This window comes from Oncorhynchus gorbuscha, linkage group LG16 (genome assembly GCF_021184085.1).
Source record: "Oncorhynchus gorbuscha isolate QuinsamMale2020 ecotype Even-year linkage group LG16, OgorEven_v1.0, whole genome shotgun sequence".
NCBI classification, from domain to species: Eukaryota; Metazoa; Chordata; class Actinopteri; order Salmoniformes; family Salmonidae; genus Oncorhynchus; species Oncorhynchus gorbuscha.
The window spans coordinates 7,693,448-7,708,589 of record NC_060188.1 but is presented as its reverse complement, the minus strand read 5'-3'; the positions used below and the strand labels follow the sequence as shown (position 1 = coordinate 7,708,589).

At 45.0% G+C, this 15,142-nt stretch overlaps 1 protein-coding gene across 4 annotated transcripts in view; it reads left to right on the top strand.

Annotated features, from left to right (window-relative positions):
* cep112 (centrosomal protein 112) overlaps positions 1-15,142 on the top strand; it is a 263,230-nt gene that overhangs the window by 137,264 nt on the left and 110,824 nt on the right. The window lies entirely within an intron of this gene.

Below are 15,142 nucleotides of genomic sequence, written 5' to 3'. Positions count from 1 at the left end.
CCCATAAGCACCAGTTACTTTCCCATTACAACAACACACTACCGCTGCAATGGCTATATGACATTTGGCGCTATATTGATGGAGTCCCCAATCCCCAAGCCTATTTAACACTTGTGATTCCAGCAGGTTTTCTCTCCCTGCAGCCCTGCTCCACTCTCTTCCCTCCATCTCCCCTCTCCTCGCCTCTTCTCCTGCCTGGCTAGCATGGAGACGCTGTGGGAAGCCATTTGACAGAGCAGCCCCCGTCCGGGGATGTATTTGACTCCTCAAGCCTCCAGATGAAATGTAGAATGTCAGCATGGCGAGGGCTTGTTTATTGGCTCCTGGCTGGAGACTAGGAGTCCAGCCGTGCACATTCAGTATTTTTGGACATTTGGACAAACGGCGACTCTCAAATGTTTTTGCAGCAAACGGCGGCCCCAATGGTTCCCAGGTTACACAACTGTGTACGAACAATAGAACCGAATGGAATTTCACCGTTAAGATTATTATTAATCGTTAAGATTATTATTAATCGTTAAGATTATTATTATTTTTAAGAAGACGGTCTAGTATGAATTAGTATAGGTCTAGATTTAAAAGCATTTAGACTTAAATGGGGAATAAAATAAATATATTGTCTTTACTATTTGATATTATTGGTCAAAAATGAATTCATAGAAATATGATTAGAACTATATAAACTGTAGCATTTCAAGGTCAAACAGTCTAATGTTTTAGAAACATTGTCATTTGATGTTCATCCGCTCCATACATTTGACAGTAAGACAGGGTTATGTGTACAGTACACACTGTTCTATATGGCAGAGGTGACAGCTTTCCATATGGCCTGCTCCGTTCAGTGGAGGAAAACATCTCATCTTCCTCCACACACATACACAGCTACCCTGAACACACTCTCTCAACTATGATTTGAGGTATCTGTTGGCATCCACTCTACTATTCTGGTTAGTCTGTCTGTCTCTGCCATGGCCATCGCTCGACCATACGATTATGTGGAGCCACAACGCACCTCAAGATCTCCCCTCCCCCAATGAAAAATAAATCAAACCAAAGTTCTCTCTGTGGTTCAGGTTCTTGGAGAGCAGCAGTTGGGCTCCAGAATGTACGTATGTTATTTGTATTTATTTATTTAACCCTTATTTTACCAGGTAAGTTGACTGAGAGCACATTCTCATCTACGGTAAGGACCTGGGGAATAGTTACAGGGGACAGGAGGGGGGATGAATGAGCCAATTAGAAAGAGGAGTTTTTTTACCTCACTTTAGGTCCCATATTATGAAGTAGGTTTGCATTACCATAGACGTTTACCACTTTGAAAATCTGTCATACAGATGGAAATAAATGGAGATACAACCTCCACAGATTCTGAAAAGTCCTGAGAGTTTTGAAAGAGGAATGTTGAAAGAGTATTTTGTTGAAGCATCCAGAAAATATGAACGCTTTCTGAAACTGGCAAGCATAGGTTAAATGCACTACTTAATTCCTACTACTTAGTACTTTTCACTATTGTGAGGCTTAAGTGGTATTCAACATTCCATCAAGCGACTCACCCACACTATCTTGTGTGTGAGGAAGACAGACAATGGAATCTGTCCCGATGTGACTGCCAGGATTTGGGAATCAATTCCTGGTGAGGTTATTGGATCCAGGCCCTGCTTTCCCACTCTTCCTTCTCTTCCTGGAATCTCTGGAAGGATTGTGTTGCTCACTTACTCTCTCTATTCCTGACTATGGAAAGCTGGCAGAGGGAGCGGATGTCAGCCACACGTCGTGAGGATGAGTAATCCCGACTCATCCACTTCACATGGTAGGATGAGTCTAATAAATAGGCTGGCCTCCACCCCACCCAACCAGCTGGGAAGGACAACAAATGAGTCGTGGTTAACATGGAGGAGGAGATGCATGAGGAAGAGGAGAAGGAGATGCAGGAGGTGGTGGAGCACAAGAGTTCTCTGTCCTGGCCTCATCACCACTTGTTGTTATCCAGGATACTCTGCTGGCGCCCCTTCCCTGACCAACTGTCTGTGTTACCCTGCTAAATAAAGGCCTAGAGTCTGGACAAGGAGAGCTCAATTAAAGAAACATTGCAGAAGTGGAGAAAGTAAAAGTTGTACATCCATTATGATATTCTGAGAGAGCAACTTGAAATATATAACAAGGCAGTTAGAAATGCCAGACGGATTAATTTTTCTAACTTGATCACAATTAATCAGAATTAATCCAGAGTGCTCTTCTCCACCATTGATGACCTGATAAATCCTACCCCCTCAAATCTATGTGAATTTTCCCCCAACATCTAAATGTGATACGTTTGCGGAGATAAAATCAGTCAAGTAAGACCTGATGATAAGTTTTGTGCCCTAGCCTACCACGTAAAGGCACTGTGGACATGCATTATGTTGTCATCGAGTCACATTTATTATTTTCCAATCTATAGAACACTATTTTACATACAGCAGGTTTTTAAAGGACCAAAGAGTTTGGTCTGCATTGTTTTTAGTGATATCACAATTTAAGCCTTCTACCTGCCTTCTGGATCCTATCCCCACCACCTTCTTCAAAACTGGTTTTAATTGCATATCTGAAGAAGTGCAAACTATTGTTAATGACAGTGGTGACAGTGGCGTTTAAATGAGCTTTGTGTCGTGACAGTGGCGTTTAAACGAGCTTTGTGCAGTGACAGTACTGTTTAAATTAGCTTTGTGTCGTGACAGTGCTGTTTAAATGAGCGTTGTGCAGTGACAGTACTGTTTAAATTAGCTTTGTGCAGTGACAGTACTGTTTAAATGAGCTTTGTGCAGTGACAGTACTGTTACAATTAGCTTTGTGCAGTGACAGTACTGTTTAAATGAGCTTTGTGTCGTGACAGTGCTGTTTAAATGAGCGTTGTGCAGTGACAGTACTGTTTAAATTAGCTTTGTGCAGTGACAGTACTGTTACAATTAGCTTTGTGCAGTGACAGTACTGTTTAAATGAGCTTTGTGTCGTGACAGTGCTGTTTAAATGAGTGTTGTGCAGTGACAGTACTGTTTAAATTAGCTTTGTGCAGTGACAGTACTGTTTAAATGAGCTTTGTGCAGTGACAGTACTGTTACAATTAGCTTTGTGCAGTGACAGTACTGTTTAAATGAGCTTTGTGTCGTGACAGTGCTGTTTAAATGAGTGTTGTGCAGTGACAGTACTGTTTAAATGAGCTTTGTGCAGTGACAGTACTGTTTCAATGAGCTTTGTGCAGTGACAGTACTGTTACAATTAGCTTTGTGCAGTGACAGTACTGTTTAAATGAGCTTTGTGCAGTGACAGTGCTGTTTAATTTAGCTTTGTGCAATGACAGTGGCGTTTAAATTAGCTTTGTGCAGTGACAGTACTGTTTTAAATGAGCTTTGTACAGTGACAGTACTGTTTAAATGAGCTTTGTGTCGTGACAGTGCTGTTTAAATGAGCGTTGTGCAGTGACAGTACTGTTACAATTAGCTTTGTGCAGTGACAGTACTGTTTAAATGAGCGTTGTGCAGTGACAGTACTGTTTAAATGAGCGTTGTGCAGTGACAGTACTGTTACAATTAGCTTTGTGCAGTGACAGTACTGTTTAAATGAGCTTTGTGCAGTGACAGTGCTGTTTAATTTAGCTTTGTGCAGTGACAGTGCTGTTTCAATGAGTTTTGTGCAGTGACAGTTCTGTTTAAATTAGCTTTGTGCAGTGACAGTACTGTTTTAAATGAGCTTTGTACAGTGACAGTGCTGTTTAAATGAGCTTTGTGCAGTGACAGTACTGTTTTAAATTAGCTTTGTGCAGTGACAGTACTGTTTAAATTAGCTTTGTGTAGTGACAGTACTGTTTAAATGAGCTTTGTGCAGTGACAGTACTGTTTTAAATGAGCTTTGTGCAGTGACAGTACTGTTTTAAATTACCTTTGTGCAGTGACAGTGCTGTTTCAATGAGCTTTGTGCAGTGACAGTTCTGTTTTCATTAGCTTTGTGCAGTGACAGTACTGTTTAAATTAGCTTTGTGCAGTGACAGTACTGTTTAAATTAGCTTTGTGCAGTGACGGTGCCGTTTAAATTAGCTTTGTGCAGTGACAGTACTGTTTAAATTAGCTTTGTGCAGTGACAGTACTGTTTAAATGAGCTTTGTGCAGTGACAGTACTGTTTAAATTAGCTTTGTGCAGTGACAGTACTGTTTAAATGAGCTTTGTGTCGTGACAGTGCTGTTTAAATGAGCGTTGTGCAGTGACAGTACTGTTACAATTAGCTTTGTGCAGTGACAGTGCTGTTTCAATGAGCTTTGTGCAGTGACAGTTCTGTTTTCATTAGCTTTGTGCAGTGACAGTACTGTTTAAATTAGCTTTGTGCAGTGACGGTGCCGTTTAAATTAGCTTTGTGCAGTGACAGTACTGTTTAAATTAGCTTTGTGCAGTGACAGTACTGTTTAAATTAGCTTTGTGCAGTGACAGTGCCGTTTAAATGAGCTTTGTGCAGTGACAGTACTGTTTAAATTAGCTTTGTGCAGTGACAGTACTGTTTAAATGAGCTTTGTGTCGTGACAGTGCTGTTTAAATGAGCGTTGTGCAGTGACAGTACTGTTACAATTACCTTTGTGCAGTGACAGTGCTGTTTCAATGAGCTTTGTGCAGTGACAGTTCTGTTTTCATTAGCTTTGTGCAGTGACAGTACTGTTTAAATTAGCTTTGTGCAGTGACAGTACTGTTTAAATTAGCTTTGTGCAGTGACGGTGCCGTTTAAATTAGCTTTGTGCAGTGACAGTACTGTTTAAATTAGCTTTGTGCAGTGACAGTACTGTTTAAATTAGCTTTGTGCAGTGACAGTGCCGTTTAAATGAGCTTTGTGCAGTGACAGTACTGTTTAAATTAGCTTTGTGCAGTGACAGTACTGTTTAAATGAGCTTTGTGTCGTGACAGTGCTGTTTAAATGAGCGTTGTGCAGTGACAGTACTGTTACAATTAGCTTTGTGCAGTGACAGTACTGTTTAAATGAGCGTTGTGCAGTGACAGTACTGTTTAAATGAGCGTTGTGCAGTGACAGTACTGTTACAATTAGCTTTGTGCAGTGACAGTACTGTTTAAATGAGCTTTGTGCAGTGACAGTGCTGTTTAATTTAGTTTTGTGCAGTGACAGTGCTGTTTCAATGAGCTTTGTGCAGTGACAGTTCTGTTTAAATTAGCTTTGTGCAGTGACTACTGTTTTAAATGAGCTTTGTACAGTGACAGTGCTGTTTAAATGAGCTTTGTGCAGTGACAGTACTGTTTTAAATGAGCTTTGTGCAGTGACAGTACTGTTTAAATTAGCTTTGTGTAGTGACAGTACTGTTTAAATGAGCTTTGTGCAGTGACAGTACTGTTTTAAATGAGCTTTGTGCAGTGACAGTACTGTTTTAAATTACCTTTGTGCAGTGACAGTGCTGTTTCAATGAGCTTTGTGCAGTGACAGTTCTGTTTTCATTAGCTTTGTGCAGTGACGGTACTGTTTAAATTAGCTTTGTGCAGTGACAGTACTGTTTAAATGAGCTTTGTGCAGTGACAGTACTGTTTAAATGAGCTTTGTGCAGTGACAGTACTGTTTAAATGAGCTTTGTGCAGTGACAGTACTGTTTAAATGAGCTTTGTGCAGTGACAGTGCCGTTTAAATGAGATGTTTCTTTTCCAGTTAAGGACCCTTCTCTTGTGCCTTTTTGTGGCTGCAGTGGTGTTTGCTGTATCATCAACTCAAGAGGAAATAGTTATTTGAAAATTGGTGTGATGCTGGGTTGGGAGTTTGGAGTTGGCGTCCAACACACTGAGGGATTAATCCCAAATCCTCCTCCTCAGCCTTGGGGTCATCATTGTGATGCTTTTATCATCCAAAACCGTCAACTGGGCTTTTGCCACGCTCATAGTCCTCCATTTAAACCATTATCTTTGAAGATGAAAGGATGAGCTTTATAAAGCAGCATCAGTTGCCAGTCCGTGCAGCCAGGACAGCAGCTCTCAGTAAATGTGTTAGCCTGCAGCCTGGACAGCAGCTCTCAGTAAATGTGTTCGCCTGCAGCCTGGACAGCAGCTCTCAGTAAATGTGTTAGCCAGCAGCCAGGACAGCAGGACTCAGTAAATGTGTTCGCCAGCAGCCAGGACAGCAGCTCTCAGTAAATGTGTTAGCCTGCAGCCTGGACAGCAGCTCTCAGTAAATGTGTTCGCCTGCAGCCTGGACAGCAGCTCTCAGTAAATGTGTTCGCCAGCAGCCAGGACAGCAGCTCTCAGTAAATGTGTTAGCCAGCAGCCAGGACAGCAGGACTCAGAAAATGTGTTCGCCAGCAGCCAGGACAGCAGCTCTCAGTAAATGTGTTAGCCTGCAGCCTGGACAGCAGCTCTCAGTAAATGTGTTAGCCTGCAGCCTGGACAGCAGCTCTCAGTAAATGTGTTCACCTGCAGCCTGGACAGCAGCTCTCAGTAAATGTGTTAGTCTGCAGCCTGGACAGCAGCTCTCAGTAAATGTGTTAGCCTGCAGCCTGGACAGCAGCTCTCAGTAAATGTGTTCGCCTGCAGCCTGGACAGCAGCTCTCAGTAAATGTGTTAGCCTGCAGCCAGGACAGCAGGACTCAGTAAATGTGTTCGCCAGCAGCCAGGACAGCAGCTCTCAGTAAATGTGTTAGCCTGCAGCCTGGACAGCAGCTCTCAGTAAATGTGTTAGCCTGCAGCCAGGACAGCAGGACTCAGTAAATGTGTTCGCCAGCAGCCAGGACAGCAGCTCTCAGTAAATGTGTTAGCCTGCAGCCTGGACAGCAGCTCTCAGTAAATGTGTTCGCCTGCAGCCTGGACAGCAGCTCTCAGTAAATGTGTTCGCCAGCAGCCAGGACAGCAGCTCTCAGTAAATGTGTTAGCCAGCAGCCAGGACAGCAGGACTCAGAAAATGTGTTCGCCAGCAGCCAGGACAGCAGCTCTCAGTAAATGTGTTAGCCTGCAGCCTGGACAGCAGCTCTCAGTAAATGTGTTAGCCTGCAGCCTGGACAGCAGCTCTCAGTAAATGTGTTCGCCTGCAGCCTGGACAGCAGCTCTCAGTAAATGTGTTAGTCTGCAGCCTGGACAGCAGCTCTCAGTAAATGTGTTAGCCTGCAGCCTGGACAGCAGCTCTCAGTAAATGTGTTAGCCTGCAGCCTGGACAGCAGCTCTCAGTAAATGTGTTAGCCTGCAGCCTGGACAGCAGCTCTCAGTAAATGTGTTCGCCTGCAGCCTGGACAGCAGCTCTCAGTAAATGTGTTAGTCTGCAGCCTGGACAGCAGCTCTCAGTAAATGTGTTAGCCTGCAGCCTGGACAGCAGCTCTCAGTAAATGTGTTCGCCTGCAGCCTGGACAGCAGTTCTCAGTAAATGTGTTAGCCTGCAGCCAGGACAGCAGGACTCAGTAAATGTGTTCGCCAGCAGCCAGGACAGCAGCTCTCAGTAAATGTGTTAGCCTGCAGCCTGGACAGCAGCTCTCAGTAAATGTGTTAGCCTGCAGCCAGGACAGCAGGACTCAGTAAATGTGTTCGCCAGCAGCCAGGACAGCAGCTCTCAGTAAATGTGTTAGCCAGCAGCCAGGACAGCAGGACTCAGTAAATGTGTTCGCCAGCAGCCAGGACAGCAGCTCTCAGTAAATGTGTTCGCCTGCAGCCTGGACAGCAGCTCTCAGTAAATGTGTTCGCCTGCAGCCTGGACAGCAGCTCTCAGTAAATGTGTTCGCCTGCAGCCTGGCCAGCAGCTCTCAGTAAATGTGTTCGCCAGCACCCAGGACAGCAGCTCTCAGTAAATGTGTTAGCCTGCAGCCTGGACAGCAGCTCTCAGTAAATGTGTTAGCCTGCAGCCTGGACAGCAGCTCTCAGTAAATGTGTTCGCCTGCAGCCTGGACAGCAGCTCTCAGTAAATGTGCTCGCCTGCAGCCTGGACAGCAGTTCTCAGTAAATGTGTTCGCCAGCAGCCAGGACAGCAGCTCTCAGTAAATGTGTTAGCCTGCAGCCTGGACAGCAGCTCTCAGTAAATGTGTTCGCCAGCAGCCAGGACAGCAGGACTCAGTAAATGTGTTTGCCTGCAGCCTGGACAGCAGCTCTCAGTAAATGTGTTAGTCTGCAGCCTGGACAGCAGCTCTCAGTAAATGTGTTAGTCTGCAGCCTGGACAGCAGCTCTCAGTAAATGTGTTAGTCTGCAGCCAGGTAAATGTGTTAGTCTGCAGCCTGGACAGCAGCTCTCAGTAAATGTGTTAGTCTGCAGCCTGGACAGCAGCTCTCAGTAAATGTGTTAGTCTGCAGCCTGGACAGCAGCTCTCAGTAAATGTGTTAGTCTGCAGCCTGGACAGCAGCTCTCAGTAAATGCCTGTTAAAGTCTGCAGCCTGGACAGCAGCTCTCAGTAAATGTGTTAGTCTGCAGCCTGGACAGCAGCTCTCAGTAAATGTGTTAGTCTGCAGCCTGGACAGCAGCTCTCAGTAAATGTGTTAGTCTGCAGCCTGGACAGCAGCTCTCAGTAAATGTGTTAGTCTGCAGCCTGGACAGCAGCTCTCAGTAAATGTGTTAGTCTGGCAGCCTGGACAGCAGCTCTCAGTAAATGTGTTAGTCTGCAGCCTGGACAGCAGCTCTCAGTAAATGTGTTAGTCTGCAGCCTGGACAGCAGCTCTCAGTAAATGTGTTAGCCTGCAGCCAGCAGCTCTCAGTAAATGTGTTAGTCTGCAGCCTGGACTCTCAGTAAATGTGTTAGTCTGCAGCCTGGACAGCAGCTCTCAGTAAATGTGTTAGTCTGCAGCCTGGACAGCAGCTCTCAGTAAATGTGTTAGTCTGCAGCCTGGACAGCTGGCTCTCAGTAAATGTGTTAGTCTGCAGCCTCTCAGTAAATGTGTTAGTCTGCAGCCTGGACAGCAGCTCTCAGTAAATGTGTTAGTCTGCAGCCTGGACAGCAGCTCTCAGTAAATGTGTTAGTCTGCAGCCTGGACAGCAGCTCTCAGTAAATGTGTTAGTCTGCAGCCTGGACAGCAGCTCTCAGTAAATGTGTTAGTCTGCAGCCTGGACAGCAGCTCTCAGTAAATGTGTTAGTCTGCAGCCTGTAAATGTGTTAGTCTGCAGCCTGGACAGCAGCTCTCAGTAAATGTGTTAGTCTGCAGCCTGGACAGCAGCTCTCAGTAAATGTGTTAGTCTGCAGCCTGGACAGCAGCTCTCAGTAAATGTGTTAGTCTGCAGCCTGGACAGCAGCTCTCAGTAAATGTGTTAGTCTGCAGCCTGGACAGCAGCTCTCAGTAAATGTGTTAGTCTGCAGCCTGGACAGCAGCTCTGGAGTCTGCAGCAGCTCTCAGTAAATGTGTTAGTCTGCAGCCTGGACAGCAGCTCTCAGTAAATGTGTTAGTCTGCAGCCTGGACAGCAGCTCTCAGTAAATGTGTTAGTCTGCAGCCTGGACAGCAGCTCTCAGTAAATGTGTTAGTCTGCAGCCTGGACAGCAGCTCTCAGTAAATGTGTTAGTCTGCAGCCTGGACAGCAGCTCTCAGTAAATGTGTTAGTCTGCAGCCTGGACAGCAGCTCTCAGTAAATGTGTTAGTCTGCAGCCTGGACAGCAGCTCTCAGTAGCTCTCAGCCTGGACAGCAGCTCTGTAAATGTGTTAGTCTGCAGCCTGGACAGCAGCTCTCAGTAAATGTGTTAGTCTGCAGCCTGGACAGCAGCTCTCAGTAAATGTGTTAGTCTGCAGCCTGGACAGCAGCTCTCAGTAAAAAGCCTGGACAGCAGTGTTAGTCTGCAGCCTGGACAGCAGCTCTCAGTAAATGTGTTAGTCTGCAGCCTGGACAGCAGCTCTCAGTAAATGTGTTAGTCTGCAGCCTGGACAGCAGCTCTCAGTAAATGTGTTAGTCTGCAGCCTGGACAGCAGCTCTCAGTAAATGTGTTAGTCTGCAGCCTGGACAGCAGCTCTCAGTAAATGTGTTAGTCTGCAGCCTGGACAGCAGCTCTCAGTAAATGTGTTAGTCTGCAGCCTGGACAGCAGCTCTCAGTAAATGTGTTAGTCTGCAGCCTGGACAGCAGCTCTCAGTAAATGTGTTAGTCTGCAGCCTGGACAGCAGCTCTCAGTAAATGTGTCTGCAGCCTGGCCAGCAGCCTGGACAGCAGCTCTCAGTAAATGTGTTAGTCTGCAGCCTGGACAGCAGCTCTCAGTAAATGTGTTAGTCTGCAGCCTGGGCAGCAGCTCTCAGTAAATGTGTTAGTCTGCTCTGTTAGCCGATCAGCGACACAGGAGGGTGGAAGAGGGCCCCATTAGAGAGACCGAGAGAGAGTTACAGAGAGAGGGAGACACACACACACTCCCTCATCAAACACACTCTCAAGAGACACGCAGTCCTCTCTGTCCCCAAACACAGTCCATATTCTGGTGCAATACTCATGTTTTCTCTTGTTTTTAAACCTTATAAATAGTTTTGTCAGTGTTCTGACTGTCTGCCACGGCACAGTGGATCTGTCCTCTCCTCAAGCAGCTGGATATTTAAATGGATGAACTGTTGTTATTTAGGGGTGATATGTATTTCACTTAGTTAGTGCTGTTGTTTCTCATGCTTTGAGGACATTGGAGTCTGTTTCCTTATTAGTCCGTCCAAAGAATTCCACTTCAGAAACTACACCAACATTCCAAATGAATTTAAGCCTTGTTGTCCTGAACAACAGAAACGTGATCATTCTATTGGCTCGTTCTTACAGCGACTTCACTCAACTCATTTTTATGGCTAATTCCGTTTTTCTTTTCCCCCTCTCGCGCCCTGACAACGTCTTTTCTGAGAAACATCTGGACTTCAAACAGCATGGGAGAGAGTCAGATCCTCAGAGGGGTCTCTCCTTAACACTGTGATGGACTAAATAATAACCCTGGAAAAACTTTCATATAATAATAATATAAGCCATTTAGCAGACGCTTTTATCCAAAGCGACTTACAGTCATGTGTGCATACATTCTACGTATGGGTGGTCCCGGGGATCGAACCCACTACCCTGGCGTTACAAGCGCCATGCTCTACCAACTGAGCTACAGAAGGACCCCCTCAAATAACTTTTTCTCCCAGTAAGTGATTAACAAGACAGGGAGAAATGAAGGGCCTGATGACGGGGTGAGTCTGAGCTGAGGAAGGGTGTCTGATGAGAGAGAAGACGGCACAACAGGCAGCTGGACAAGAACGCTGTGTCTTGGGGGGAGGGGTGTGTGTCTGTCTCTCTCTCTATGCCTTGTAATTGAACGATTGATCAGTCCCTATCGATGGTTTTGTCAGGCCAGCCCTGGCTTCCCTTCCTCCCAGACGTCCTATAGCCATTGAGCTCTGTCTGTTGTTGAGTTGACACATCAGTGGGTTGGTTAGAGTTGTGTTTGTGATGTTTGCATGTTGATTAGATCACATCTTTTTGTGATTGAGGTAGGACTGCTTGAAGTTTCACTTTCACATGTCTCATGCGGACACAGAGATCAATGGCTGACGTTCGTTGTGTGTTATAGTACCTAAGTCATTAGATTGCAGATTACATTCAGCTCCACATTTTGATTTCTTAGAAGCTTTGCTATTAGAAATGATTTTCTGAGAGTGGGTGGGAATTTGGAGTAGAGGAAGCTATTGTTTTTAAATCTCGTCCACTTGTCACATGCCACAAATGAGCTTGTTTCCAACTGCAGCTGTCCCTTATTTTCCCTGTCTCCCTCCCCCTTTCTCCCTATTGATGTTCAGTCTAAGCTCAGACAGATGTGGTCTCCACTCCAGATTGGCTCTTTCTCTCTCTCTGTCTTTTGTTCTCTCTATCCCCTATCCATTCATATATTTGAATATTGGATTTTATCTATTTAATTTCAATTTTTTTCCATTTCCTCACCTCTCAAATCTATTCTTGCCGCTTCAGGTGATTTAGTATAACCTCATACACCAAACGACTTAACATTCATACTATTCAACATGTATTTAATCACACATTCTATGTCAGCATGGTGAGAGGAAGCTGTCATGAAGAGTAGAACTGTTGGACTAAATTGACACCCTTCAGTTCAGAATGCTATTATGCACCTGCTGCAACAATACTTTTATTTCCAACTTTTGTTTCAGTAGCCTATATGTTATTAGCCTTTATGTTGTTAGCCTATATGTTGTTAGCTTTATGTTGTTAGCCTATATGTTGTTAGCCTACATGTTGTTAGCCTATATGTTGTTAGCCTATATGTTGTTAGCCTATATGTTGTTAGCCTACATGTTGTTAGCCTACATGTTGTTAGCTTTATGTTGTTAGCCTATATGTTGTTAGCCTATATGTTGTTAGCCTACATGTTGTTAGCCTACATGTTGTTAGCCTACATGTTGTTAGCCTATATGTTGTTAGCCTATATGTTGTTAGCCTATATGTTGTTAGCCTATATGTTGTTAGCTTATATGTTGTTAGCCTACATGTTGTTAGCCTATATGTTGTTAGCCTATATGTTGTTAGCCTACATGTTGTTAGCCTACATGTTGTTAGCCTACATGTTGTTAGCCTATATGTTGTTAGCCTATATGTTGTTAGCCTATATGTTGTTAGCTTTATGTTGTTAGCCTATATGTTGTTAGCCTACATGTTGTTAGCCTATATGTTGTTAGCCTACATGTTGTTAGCCTACATGTTGTTAGCCTACATGTTGTTAGCCTACATGTTGTTAGCCTACATGTTGTTAGCCTATATGTTGTTAGCCTATATGTTGTTAGCCTATATGTTGTTAGCCTATATGTTGTTAGCTTTATGTTGTTAGCCTATATGTTGTTAGCCTACATGTTGTTAGCCTACATGTTGTTAGCCTATATGTTGTTAGCCTACATGTTGTTAGCCTACATGTTGTTAGCCCACATGTTGTTAGCCCATATGTTGTTAGCCTATATGTTGTTAGCCTATATGTTGTTAGCCTATATGTTGTTAGCCTATATGTTGTTAGCCTATATGTTGTTAGCCTATATGTTGTTAGCCTATATGTTGTTAGCCTACATGTTGTTAGCCTACATGTTGTTAGCCTACATGTTGTTAGCCTACATGTTGTTAGCCTATATGTTGTTAGCCTATATGTTGTTAGCATGTTGTTAGCCTTATGTTGTTAGCCTACATGTTGTTAGCCTACATGTTGTTAGCCTATATGTTGTTAGCCTATATGTTGTTAGCCTATATGTTGTTAGCCTATATGTTGTTAGCCTATATGTTGTTAGCCTATATGTTGTTAGCCTATATGTTGTTAGCCTACATGTTGTTAGCCTACATGTTGTTAGCCCATATGTTGTTAGCCTATATGTTGTTAGCCTATATGTTGTTAGCCTATATGTTGTTAGCCTACATGTTGTTAGCCTACATGTTGTTAGCCTACATGTTGTTAGCCTATATGTTGTTAGCCTACATGTTGTTAGCCTACATGTTGTTAGCCTACATGTTGTTAGCCTACATGTTGTTAGCCTACATGTTGTTAGCCCATATGTTGTTAGCCCACATGTTGTTAGCCTACATGTTGTTAGCCTACATGTTGTTAGCCTATATGTTGTTAGCCTATATGTTGTTAGCCTATATGTTGTTAGCCTACATGTTGTTAGCCTACATGTTGTTAGCCCACATGTTGTTAGCCCATATGTTGTTAGCCTATATGTTGTTAGCCTATATGTTGTTAGCCTATATGTTGTTAGCCCATATGTTATTTCCCAAACATATTAAAGTTGTAGGGAAGAGGGATCAGCCAGACGAGTTGAAGAGGGAATTCTACATTAAAGGCTGATCAGGGACCTGTTCTAAAAGCTGCCTGCCCTTGAAGTCATGTGGACCATCACGCCTGGCACTGTTTATGGCTGTCTCCCTCTCTCTCTCTCTCTCTCTGTATGTGTGTGTTCGTGTGTGTGTTTGTGTGTGAGTTTGTACGTATCCTCCTATTTTTCTGTGTTGTCTGTCTCTGTGTGTGAGGGTGTGTGACACAGCCATGGCATCTGGGTGTTGTGGTGATGCAGCCTTTGATGTCTCTGTGAGATTTTCCACCAAAAAAAAAGACTTCAGACGCGTTCTGCTCTAATTGCCATGTGACTGAAGCCATAACGAGAGAGAACCTCACTGTCCTGGGATGCCGGGACAGTAGAGGGTGTATGTGGAGAGAGGGGGAAGGGACAGTAGATGGTGTCTGTGGAGAGAGAGGGGAAGGGACAGTAGATGGTGTCTGTGGAGAGAGAGGGGAAGGACCAGTAGAATGTGTCTGTGGAGAGAGAGGGGGGAAGGGACAGTAGAGGGTGTCTGTGGAGAGAGAGGGGAAGGAACAGTAGAATGTGTCTGTGGAGAGAGTGGGGGGGAGGGACAGTACAGGGTGTCTGTGGAGAGAGAGAGGGGAAGGGACAGTACAGGGTGTCTGTGGAGAGAGAGGGGAAGGGACAGTACAGGGTGTCTGTGGAGAAAGAGGGGAAGGGACAGTACAGGGTGTCTGATGAGAAAGAGGGGAAGGGACAGTACAGGGTGTCTGTGGAGAGAGAGAGGGGAAGGGACAGTACAGGGTGTATGTGGAGAGAGAGGGGAAGGGACAGTACAGGGTGTCTGTGGAGAGAGAGGGGAAGGGACAGTACAGGGTGTCTGTGGAGAGAGAGGGGAAGGGACAGTACAGGGTGTCTGTGGAGAAAGAGGGGAAGGGACAGTACAGGGTGTCTGTGGAGAGAGAGAGGGGAAGGGACAGTACAGGGTGTCTGTGGAGAGAGAGAGGGGAAGGGACAGTACAGGGTGTCTGTGGAGAGAGAGGGGAAGGGACAGTACAGGGTGTCTGTGGAGAGACCGGGGAAGGGACAGTACAGGGTGTCTGTGGAGAGAGAGGGGAAGGGACAGTACAGGGTGTCTGTGGAGAGAGAGAGGGGAAGGGACAGTACAGGGTGTCTGTGGAGAGAAAGGGGAAGGGACAGTACAGGGTGTCTGTGGAGAGAGAGAGGGGAAGGGACAGTACAGGGTGTATGTGGAGAGAGAGGGGAAGGGACAGTACAGGGTGTCTGTGGAGAGAGAGGGGAAGGGACAGTACAGGGTGTCTGTGGAGAGAGAGAGGGGAAGGGACAGTACAGGGTGTCTGTGGAGAGAGAGGGGAAGGGACAGTACAGGGTGTCTGTGGAGAGAGAGGGGAAGGGACAGTACAGGGTGTATGTGGAGAGAGGGG